A 10388-nucleotide genomic window follows, 5' to 3' on the forward strand; every position below is an offset into this window, starting at 1 on the left:
GGGACACTAAGGTCAGACTGCTGGCCTCCTGGTGGAGGAGACAGGTGTGAGAGTGCTTTTCTCTCACCCATGGTAGTGGAGGGCCCGTCTTGGCTCAAGCCAATCTCAAAGCTAGGAAAGACACCTGTTTTGTTGAGTGGTCTTCACCAGGGTGTGATTCTTCCAGGAAGGCCTGTTTGGAGGCCGGCTAGGGATCCCATGTAGGAATTGTACCCTGGGCCCCAGGCTGTAGATCAAGACTGGCTTGAGAGCTCTGCTCATGGGCAGTGGAGGGTGCCAAAGCGACTTTGGCTTGCAAGGGTGCGTTTCTGGTCATTGGAAGCCATGTGTGTTGCAACTTGTCTTGGGACGTGCCAGGCTCTCTGGCTTGCCCTTGGCGTCCCACAGAAGTTAGCTTGTGTTGATGCAGTGTTCAACTTGGCTTGCAGTCAAAATTTCCACTACCCTTGAACATGGGCTTTCCCATGAAGACAGACTGACAGAGAGTGGCATCAATCCAGAGACAGAAGCAGAGACAAAGACAGAGACAGAGAGAGAAACCAGGAGTAAGAGAAAGAGACATGGGCAAAGAAAGAGAGTGAGAGAGGAGGTCTGGTGGACCCAGAAGGCCTGCCATGTCCTGTGGTGAAGGCCTCAGAGGAGACTTTAAGCAGTTTGAGCTCGGTCCCTCAGCATTCCTAGCAGGAGAAGGATGCAGATTTCGGGTAGCTTTGCCCACCTGGTTGTCAGAGATGTTGAGATGGGAAGAGAGAGGCTTGGTTTGGCTAGTGAGCATGGCCAGAGCTGCGTCCTAAGACTTGAGCTTGATCCAGCAAGGTGAGCTTGCCCTGGTTTGTGAACCCCGTGCACAGTGTTAGAGGGTTGAGGTCCTCAGAGCTGGCCATGGTTTTTGTTTTGGTTTTTTTTTTTTTTTTTTTTTTGGTTTTTTTTTTCTCGGGAAGAGTCTGCTTGCTTGCCTGCAGTGCAGTTCCTTGATGTGTTGGCCGGGCGGAACCTGGTGTTTTGATTGCAGAGAGGGGCCAAGGTGATGTGAAAGGGCACGGAGGGAGGGAGCCAGGGCAAGGACAGGCTCTGAGACCCTGGTGAAAACCTGTCACCACTATGGCAAGCCATGCTGGAGGGTGAGGGCAAGGCAGGAGTGGTGAGAGAGCAGATGTGATCTGATGTTCCCATTGAGACGAGCCAGGCCCAGCCATCCATCCCAGAGCCAGTTGCTCGCTTCCCACTGTAATGTTGGCATGTGCTTTGATGTCTTCACAGTGTGACATTGCGTGGCCTGCACGGCCATAGTGCGGAGAGAATGGCCCAGCATCCTTTGCACAGGGCTGATGGCACCTGAGTGGGCCGCGAGGGAAGTTGCTTGGTGTTGGTGACCTGCAGGAGAAGGCCTGGGGCCCAAGGTAAGCCTCCCATGCATTGTCCCAGGTGCTCAGGATCCTGGGGTCTTGGTGGTGCTGCGAGGACTTACCATCCCTGCATCCCGCGCCTGTCAGCACCTGTAGCAGACTTAGGGCCTCAAGTTGCTTCCCATTTCCATGCAGGGACCCGTTGCAACCTGCCAAAGGACGGGGCATGTCTTGGTATTTCTCGCACTCCCCAACACCCACCCTGTCCTGAGTGCCCTGAAAATCCCTGTGCAAGGGCACTCCAGCGTGCTTGGATCGATGATGATTTCCAGTCAAACATTCCTTGGAAAAGCTGAACAAAATGAGTGAAAACTCAGTACCGCCGCTCTCATCGAAACTGAGGTCCTGCACCTTGGCTCACCCAAGTCCTCTGGGAGTCAGACACAGGCCTGAGAACCGCTGCGCTGCTCCTGCCCCCTCCAGCAGTAGCCAGACTCTCTTCCCATGGTCTTGATCTCTGCCCCACTCTGCTCGCCATCACGGGCATGGGGAAAAGAGAATACTTGGGGTTTGCTGGCAAGCAAGCAGCCATCCCCACTCTCCCAAGCCAGACTGACAGCTAGACATGGGACCTTGGACCTTGGGCTCTCTTGTAGGCACTCTAGAAATATGCTAGCTTCGGACACCCACAAGAAACAGGCGTGCTGACCTGGGTAGAAATCTGCACAATGGAGGCCTGTGGTGGAGTAGGTTGACCAGGGGACACTAAGCTCAGACTGCTGGCCACCTAGTGGAGGAGACAGGTGTGAGAGTGCTTTTCTCTCACCCATGGTAGTGGAGGGCCCGTCTTGGCTCAAGCCAATCTCAAAGCTAGGAAAGACACCTGTTTTGTTGAGTGGTCTTCACCAGGGTGTGATTCTTCCAGGAAGGCCTGTTTGGAGGCCGGCTATGGATCCCATGTAGGAATTGTACCCTGGGCCCCAGGCTGTAGATCAAGACTGGCTTGAGAGCTCTGCTCATGGGCAGTGGAGGGTGCCAAAGCGACTTTGGCTTGCAAGGGTGCATTTCTGGTCATTGGAAGCCATGTGTGTTGCAACTTGTCTTGGGACGTGCCAGGCTCTCTGGCTTGCCCTTGGCGTCCCACAGAAGTTAGCTTGTGTTGATGCAGTGTTCAACTTGGCTTGTAAGTCAAAATTTCCAGTACCCTTGAACATGGGCTTTCCCATGAAGACAGACTGACAGAGAGTGGCATCAATCCAGAGACAGAAGCAGAGACAAAGACAGAGACAGAGAGAGAAACCAGGAGTAAGAGAAAGAGACATGGGCAAAGAAAGAGAGTGAGAGAGGAGGTCTGGTGGACCCAGAAGGCCTGCCATGTCCTGTGGTGAAGGCCTCAGAGGAGACTTTAAGCAGTTTGAGCTCGGTCCCTCAGCATTCCTAGCAGGAGAAGGATGCAGATTTCGGGTAGCTTTGCCCACCTGGTTGTCAGAGATGTTGAGAAGGGAGGAGGGAGGCTTGGATTGGCTAGTGAGCATGGCCAGAGCTGCGTCCTAAGATTTGAGCTTGAGCCAGCAAGGTGAGCTTGCCCTGGTTTGTGAACCCCGTGCACAGTGTTAGAGGGTTGAGGTCCTCAGAGCTGGCCATGGTTTTTGTTTTTGTTTTTTTTTTTTTGTTTTTTTTTTTTTCTCGGGAGGAGTCTGCTTGCTTGCCTGCAGTGCAGTTCCTTGATGTGTTGGCCGGGCCGAACCTGGTGGTTTGATTGCAGAGAGGGGCCAAGGTGATGTGAAAGGGTACAAAAAGAGGGAGCCAGGGCAAGGACAGGCTCTGAGACCCTGGTGAAAAGCTGTCAACGCTGTGGCAAGCCATGCTTGAGGGTGAGGGCAGGGCAGGAGTGGTGAGAGAGCAGATGTGATCTGATGTTCCCATTGAGACGAGCCAGGCCCAGCCATCCATCCCAGAGCCAGTTGCCTGCTTCCCACTGTAATGTTGGCATGTGCTTTGATGTCTTCACAGTGTGGCATTGCGTGGCCTGCACGGCCATAGTGCGGAGAGAATGGCCCAGCATCCTTTGCCCAGGGCTGATGGCACCTGAGTGGGCCTCGAGGGAAGTTGCTTGGTGTTGGTGACCTGCAGGAGAAGGCCTGGGGCCCAAGGTAAGCCTCCCATGCATTGTCCCAGGTGCTCAGGATCCTGGGGTCTTGGTGGTGCTGCGAGGACTTACCATCCCTGCATCCCGGGCCTGTCAGCACCTGTAGCAGACTCAGGGCCTCAAGTTGCTTCCCATTTCCATGCAGGGACCCGTTGCAACCTGCCAAAGGACGGGGCATGTCTTGGTATTTCTCGCACTCCCCAACACCCACCCTGTCCTGAATGCCCTGAAAATCCCTGTGCAAGGGCACTCCAGCGTGCTTGGATCGATGATGATTTCCAGTCAAACATTCCTTGGAAAAGCTGAACAAAATGAGTGAAAACTCAGTACCGCCGCTCTCATCGAAACTGAGGTCCTGCACCTTGGCTCACCCAAGTCCTCTGGGAGTCAGACACAGGCCTGAGAACCGCTGCGCTGCTCCTGCCCCCCTCCAGCAGTAGCCAGACTCTCTTCCCATGGGCTTGATCTCTGCCCCACTCTGCTCGCCATCACGGGCATGGGGAATAGAGAATACTTGGGGTTTGCTGGCAAGCAAGCGGCCATCCCCACTCTCCCAAGCCAGACTGACAGCTAGACATGGGACCTTGGACCTTGGGCTCTCTTGTAGGCACTCTAGAAATATGCTAGCTTCGCACACTCACAAGAAACAGGCGTGCTGACCTGGGGTAGAAATCTGCACACTGGAAGCCTGTGGTGGAGTAGGTTGACCAGGGGACACTAAGGTCAGACTGCTGGCCTCCTGGTGGAGGAGACAGGTGTGAGAGTGCTTTTCTCTCACCCATGGTAGTGGAGGGCCCGTCTTGGCTCAAGCCAATCTCAAAGCTAGGAAAGACACCTGTTTTGTTGAGTGGTCTTCACCAGGGTGTGATTCTTCCAGGAAGGCCTGTTTGGAGGCCGGCTAGGGATCCCATGTAGGAATTGTACCCTGGGCCCCAGGCTGTAGATCAAGACTGGCTTGAGAGCTCTGCTCATGGGCAGTGGAGGGTGCCAAAGCGACTTTGGCTTGCAAGGGTGCGTTTCTGGTCATTGGAAGCCATGTGTGTTGCAACTTGTCTTGGGACGTGCCAGGCTCTCTGGCTTGCCCTTGGCATCCCACAGAAGTTAGCTTGTGTTGATGCAGTGTTCAACTTGGCTTGCAGTCAAAATTTCCAGTACCCTTGAACATGGGCTTTCCCATGAAGACAGACTGACAGAGAGTGGCATCAATCCAGAGACAGAAGCAGAGACAAAGACAGAGACAGAGAGAGAAACCAGGAGTAAGAGAAAGAGACATGGGCAAAGAAAGAGAGTGAGAGAGGAGGTCTGGTGGACCCAGAAGGCCTGCCATGTCCTGTGGTGAAGGCCTCAGAGGAGACTATAAGCAGTTTGAGCTCCGTCCCGCAGCATTCCTAGCAGGAGAAGGATGCAGATTTCGGGTAGCTTTGCCCACCTGGTTGTCAGAGATGTTGAGATGGGAGGAGGGAAGCTTGGTTTGGCTAGTGAGCATGGCCAGAGCTGCGTCCTAAGACTTGAGCTTGAGCCAGCAAGGTGAGCTTGCCCTGGTTTGTGAACCCCGTGCACAGTGTTAGAGGGTTGAGGTCCTCAGAGCTGGCCATGGTTTTTGTTTTGGTTTTTTTTTTTTTTTTGGTTTTTTTTTTCTCGGGAAGAGTCTGCTTGCTTGCCTGCAGTGCAGTTCCTTGATGTGTTGGCCGGGCGGAACCTGGTGTTTTGATTGCAGAGAGGGGCCAAGGTGATGTGAAAGGGCACGGAGGGAGGGAGCCAGGGCAAGGACAGGCTCTGAGACCCTGGTGAAAACCTGTCACCACTATGGCAAGCCATGCTGGAGGGTGAGGGCAGGGCAGGAGTGGTGAGAGAGCAGATGTGATCTGATGTTCCCATTGAGACGAGCCAGGCCCAGCCATCCATCCCAGAGCCAGTTGCTCGCTTCCCACTGTAATGTTGGCATGTGCTTTGATGTCTTCACAGTGTGACATTGCGTGGCCTGCACGGCCATAGTGCGGAGAGAATGGCCCCAGCATCCTTTGCACAGGGCTGATGGCACCTGAGTGGGCCTCGAGGGAAGTTGCTTGGTGTTGGTGACCTGCAGGAGAAGGCCTGGGGCCCAAGGTAAGCCTCCCATGCATTGTCCCAGGTGCTCAGGATCCTGGGGTCTTGGTGGTGCTGCGAGGACTTACCATCCCTGCATCCCGCGCCTGTCAGCACCTGTAGCAGACTTAGGGCCTCAAGTTGCTTCCCATTTCCATGCAGGGAACCGTTGCAACCTGCCAAAGGACGGGGGCATGTCTTGGTATTTCTCGCACTCCCCAACACCCACCCTGTCCTGAGTGCCCTGAAAATCCCTGTGCAAGGGCACTCCAGCGTGCTTGGATCGATGATGATTTCCAGTCAAACATTCCTTGGAAAAGCTGAACAAAATGAGTGAAAACTCAGTACCGCCGCTCTCATCGAAACTGAGGTCCTGCACCTTGGCTCACCCAAGTCCTCTGGGAGTCAGACACAGGCCTGAGAACCGCTGCGCTGCTCCTGCCCCCTCCAGCAGTAGCCAGACTCTCTTCCCATGGTCTTGATCTCTGCCCCACTCTGCTCGCCATCACGGGCATGGGGAAAAGAGAATACTTGGGGTTTGCTGGCAAGCAAGCAGCCATCCCACTCTCCCAAGCCAGACTGACAGCTAGACATGGGACCTTGGACCTTGGGCTCTCTTGTAGGCACTCTAGAAATATGCTAGCTTCGGACACCCACAAGAAACAGGCGTGCTGACCTGGGTAGAAATCTGCACAATGGAGGCCTGTGGTGGAGTAGGTTGACCAGGGGACACTAAGCTCAGACTGCTGGCCACCTAGTGGAGGAGACAGGTGTGAGAGTGCTTTTCTCTCACCCATGGTAGTGGAGGGCCCGTCTTGGCTCAAGCCAATCTCAAAGCTAGGAAAGACACCTGTTTTTGTTGAGTGGTCTTCACAGGGTGTGATTTCTTCCAGGAAGGCCTGTTTGGAGGCCGGCTATGGATCCCATGTAGGAATTGTACCCTGGGCCCCAGGCTGTAGATCAAGACTGGCTTGAGAGCTCTGCTCATGGGCAGTGGAGGGTGCCAAAGCGACTTTGGCTTGCAAGGGTGCGTTTCTGGTCATTGGAAGCCATGTGTGTTGCAACTTGTCTTGGGACGTGCCAGGCTCTCTGGCTTGCCCTTGGCGTCCCACAGAAGTTAGCTTGTGTTGATGCAGTGTTCAACTTGGCTTGTAAGTCAAAATTTTCCAGTACCCTTGAACATGGGCTTTCCATGAAGACAGACTGACAGAGAGTGGCATCAATCCAGAGACAGAAGCAGAGACAAAGACAGAGACAGAGAGAGAAACCAGGAGTAAGAGAAAGAGACATGGGCAAGAAAGAGAGTGAGAGAGGAGGTCTGGTGGACCCAGAAGGCCTGCCATGTCCTGTGGTGAAGGCCTCAGAGGAGACTTTAAGCAGTTTGAGCTCGGTCCCTCAGCATTCCTAGCAGGAGAAGGATGCAGATTTCGGGTAGCTTTGCCCACCTGGTTGTCAGAGATGTTGAGAAGGGAGGAGGGAGGCTTGGATTGGCTAGTGAGCATGGCCAGAGCTGCGTCCTAAGATTTGAGCTTGAGCCAGCAAGGTGAGCTTGCCCTGGTTTGTGAACCCCGTGCACAGTGTTAGAGGGTTGAGGTCCTCAGAGCTGGCCATGGTTTTTGTTTTTGTTTTTTTTTTTTGTTTTTTTTTTTTTCTCGGGAGGAGTCTGCTTGCTTGCCTGCAGTGCAGTTCCTTGATGTGTTGGCCGGGCCGAACCTGGTGGTTTGATTGCAGAAGGGGCCAAGGTGAATTGAAAGGGCACAAAAAGAGGGAGCCAGGGCAAGGACAGGCTCTGAGACCCTGGTGAAAAGCTGTCAACGCTGTGGCAAGCCATGCTTGAGGGTGAGGGCAGGGCAGGAGTGGTGAGAGAGCAGATGTGATCTGATGTTCCCATTGAGACGAGCCAGGCCCAGCCATCCATCCCAGAGCCAGTTGCCTGCTTCCCACTGTAATGTTGGCATGTGCTTTGATGTCTTCACAGTGTGGCATTGCGTGGCCTGCACGGCCATAGTGCGGAGAGAATGGCCCAGCATCCTTTGCCCAGGGCTGATGGCACCTGAGTGGGCCTCGAGGGAAGTTGCTTGGTGTTGGTGACCTGCAGGAGAAGGCCTGGGGCCCAAGGTAAGCCTCCCATGCATTGTCCCAGGTGCTCAGGATCCTGGGGTCTTGGTGGTGCTGCGAGGACTTACCATCCCTGCATCCCGGGCCTGTCAGCACCTGTAGCAGACTCAGGGCCTCAAGTTGCTTCCCATTTCCATGCAGGGACCCGTTGCAACCTGCCAAAGGATGGGGCATGTCTTGGTATTTCTCGCACTCCCCAACACCCACCCTGTCCTGAATGCCCTGAAAATCCCTGTGCAAGGGCACTCCAGCGTGCTTGGATCGATGATGATTTCCAGTCAAACATTCCTTGGAAAAGCTGAACAAAATGAGTGAAAACTCAGTACCGTCGCTCTCATCGAAACTGAGGTCCTGCACCTTGGCTCACCCAAGTCCTCTGGGAGTCAGACACAGGCCTGAGAACCGCTGCGCTGCTCCTGCCCCCCTCCAGCAGTAGCCAGACTCTCTTCCCATGGGCTTGATCTCTGCCCCACTCTGCTCGCCATCACGGGCATGGGGAATAGAGAATACTTGGGGTTTGCTGGCAAGCAAGCGGCCATCCCCACTCTCCCAAGCCAGACTGACAGCTAGACATGGGACCTTGGACCTTGTGCTCTCTTGTAGGCACTCTAGAAATATGCTAGCTTCGCACACTCACAAGAAACAGGCGTGCTGACCTGGGTAGAAATCTGCACACTGGAGGCCTGTGGTGGAGTAGGTTGACCAGGGGACACTAAGGTCAGACTGCTGGCCTCCTGGTGGAGGAGACAGGTGTGAGAGTGCTTTTCTCTCACCCATGGTAGTGGAGGGCCCGTCTTGGCTCAAGCCAATCTCAAAGCTAGGAAAGACACCTGTTTTGTTGAGTGGTCTTCACCAGGGTGTGATTCTTCCAGGAAGGCCTGTTTGGAGGCCGGCTAGGGATCCCATGTAGGAATTGTACCCTGGGCCCCAGGCTGTAGATCAAGACTGGCTTGAGAGCTCTGCTCATGGGCAGTGGAGGGTGCCAAAGCGACTTTGGCTTGCAAGGGTGCGTTTCTGGTCATTGGAAGCCATGTGTGTTGCAACTTGTCTTGGGACGTGCCAGGCTCTCTGGCTTGCCCTTGGCGTCCCACAGAAGTTAGCTTGTGTTGATGCAGTGTTCAACTTGGCTTGTAAGTCAAAATTTCCAGTACCCTTGAACATGGGCTTTCCCATGAAGACAGACTGACAGAGAGTGGCATCAATCCAGAGACAGAAGCAGAGACAAAGACAGAGACAGAGAGAGAAACCAGGAGTAAGAGAAAGAGACATGGGCAAAGAAAGAGAGTGAGAGAGGAGGTCTGGTGGACCCAGAAGGCCTGCCATGTCCTGTGGTGAAGGCCTCAGAGGAGACTTTAAGCAGTTTGAGCTCGGTCCCTCAGCATTCCTAGCAGGAGAAGGATGCAGATTTCGGGTAGCTTTGCCCACCTGGTTGTCAGAGATGTTGAGAAGGGAGGAGGGAGGCTTGGATTGGCTAGTGAGCATGGCCAGAGCTGCGTCCTAAGATTTGAGCTTGAGCCAGCAAGGTGAGCTTGCCCTGGTTTGTGAACCCCGTGCACAGTGTTAGAGGGTTGAGGTCCTCAGAGCTGGCCATGGTTTTTGTTTTTGTTTTTTTTTTTTTGTTTTTTTTTTTTTCTCGGGAGGAGTCTGCTTGCTTGCCTGCAGTGCAGTTCCTTGATGTGTTGGCCGGGCCGAACCTGGTGGTTTGATTGCAGAGAGGGGCCAAGGTGAATTGAAAGGGCACAAAAAGAGGGAGCCAGGGCAAGGACAGGCTCTGAGACCCTGGTGAAAAGCTGTCAACGCTGTGGCAAGCCATGCTTGAGGGTGAGGGCAGGGCAGGAGTGGTGAGAGAGCAGATGTGATCTGATGTTCCCATTGAGACGAGCCAGGCCCAGCCATCCATCCCAGAGCCAGTTGCCTGCTTCCCACTGTAATGTTGGCATGTGCTTTGATGTCTTCACAGTGTGGCATTGCGTGGCCTGCACGGCCATAGTGCGGAGAGAATGGCCCAGCATCCTTTGCCCAGGGCTGATGGCACCTGAGTGGGCCTCGAGGGAAGTTGCTTGGTGTTGGTGACCTGCAGGAGAAGGCCTGGGGCCCAAGGTAAGCCTCCCATGCATTGTCCCAGGTGCTCAGGATCCTGGGGTCTTGGTGGTGCTGCGAGGACTTACCATCCCTGCATCCCGGGCCTGTCAGCACCTGTAGCAGACTCAGGGCCTCAAGTTGCTTCCCATTTCCATGCAGGGACCCGTTGCAACCTGCCAAAGGACGGGGCATGTCTTGGTATTTCTCGCACTCCCCAACACCCACCCTGTCCTGAATGCCCTGAAAATCCCTGTGCAAGGGCACTCCAGCGTGCTTGGATCGATGATGATTTCCAGTCAAACATTCCTTGGAAAAGCTGAACAAAATGAGTGAAAACTCAGTACCGCCGCTCTCATCGAAACTGAGGTCCTGCACCTTGGCTCACCCAAGTCCTCTGGGAGTCAGACACAGGCCTGAGAACCGCTGCGCTGCTCCTGCCCCCCTCCAGCAGTAGCCAGACTCTCTTCCCATGGGCTTGATCTCTGCCCCACTCTGCTCGCCATCACGGGCATGGGGAATAGAGAATACTTGGGGTTTGCTGGCAAGCAAGCGGCCATCCCCACTCTCCCAAGCCAGACTGACAGCTAGACATGGGACCTTGGACCTTG

The 10388-nt window shown here is 54.5% G+C and overlaps 5 non-coding genes across 5 annotated transcripts; all 5 read left to right on the plus strand.

The window, feature by feature from the left end:
• Positions 1-1658: 1658 nt before the first annotated feature.
• LOC131903137 (small nucleolar RNA SNORD116) lies at positions 1659-1752 on the plus strand. The gene has a single exon (XR_009377392.1). It is a non-coding gene; the product is annotated as a small nucleolar RNA SNORD116 (small nucleolar RNA).
• A 2005-nt stretch (positions 1753-3757) lies between these two features.
• On the plus strand, positions 3758-3851 carry LOC131903138 (small nucleolar RNA SNORD116). Its single transcript, XR_009377393.1, has one exon. It is a non-coding gene; the product is annotated as a small nucleolar RNA SNORD116 (small nucleolar RNA).
• A 2009-nt stretch (positions 3852-5860) lies between these two features.
• On the plus strand, positions 5861-5954 carry LOC131903139 (small nucleolar RNA SNORD116). Its single transcript, XR_009377394.1, has one exon. It is a non-coding gene; the product is annotated as a small nucleolar RNA SNORD116 (small nucleolar RNA).
• A 2002-nt stretch (positions 5955-7956) lies between these two features.
• On the plus strand, positions 7957-8050 carry LOC131903046 (small nucleolar RNA SNORD116). Its single transcript, XR_009377306.1, has one exon. It is a non-coding gene; the product is annotated as a small nucleolar RNA SNORD116 (small nucleolar RNA).
• A 2006-nt stretch (positions 8051-10056) lies between these two features.
• LOC131903141 (small nucleolar RNA SNORD116) lies at positions 10057-10150 on the plus strand. Its single transcript, XR_009377395.1, has one exon. It is a non-coding gene; the product is annotated as a small nucleolar RNA SNORD116 (small nucleolar RNA).
• Positions 10151-10388: the final 238 nt, after the last annotated feature.

This window comes from Peromyscus eremicus, chromosome 1, assembly GCF_949786415.1.
Source record: "Peromyscus eremicus chromosome 1, PerEre_H2_v1, whole genome shotgun sequence".
Classification (NCBI taxonomy): domain Eukaryota; kingdom Metazoa; phylum Chordata; class Mammalia; order Rodentia; family Cricetidae; genus Peromyscus; species Peromyscus eremicus.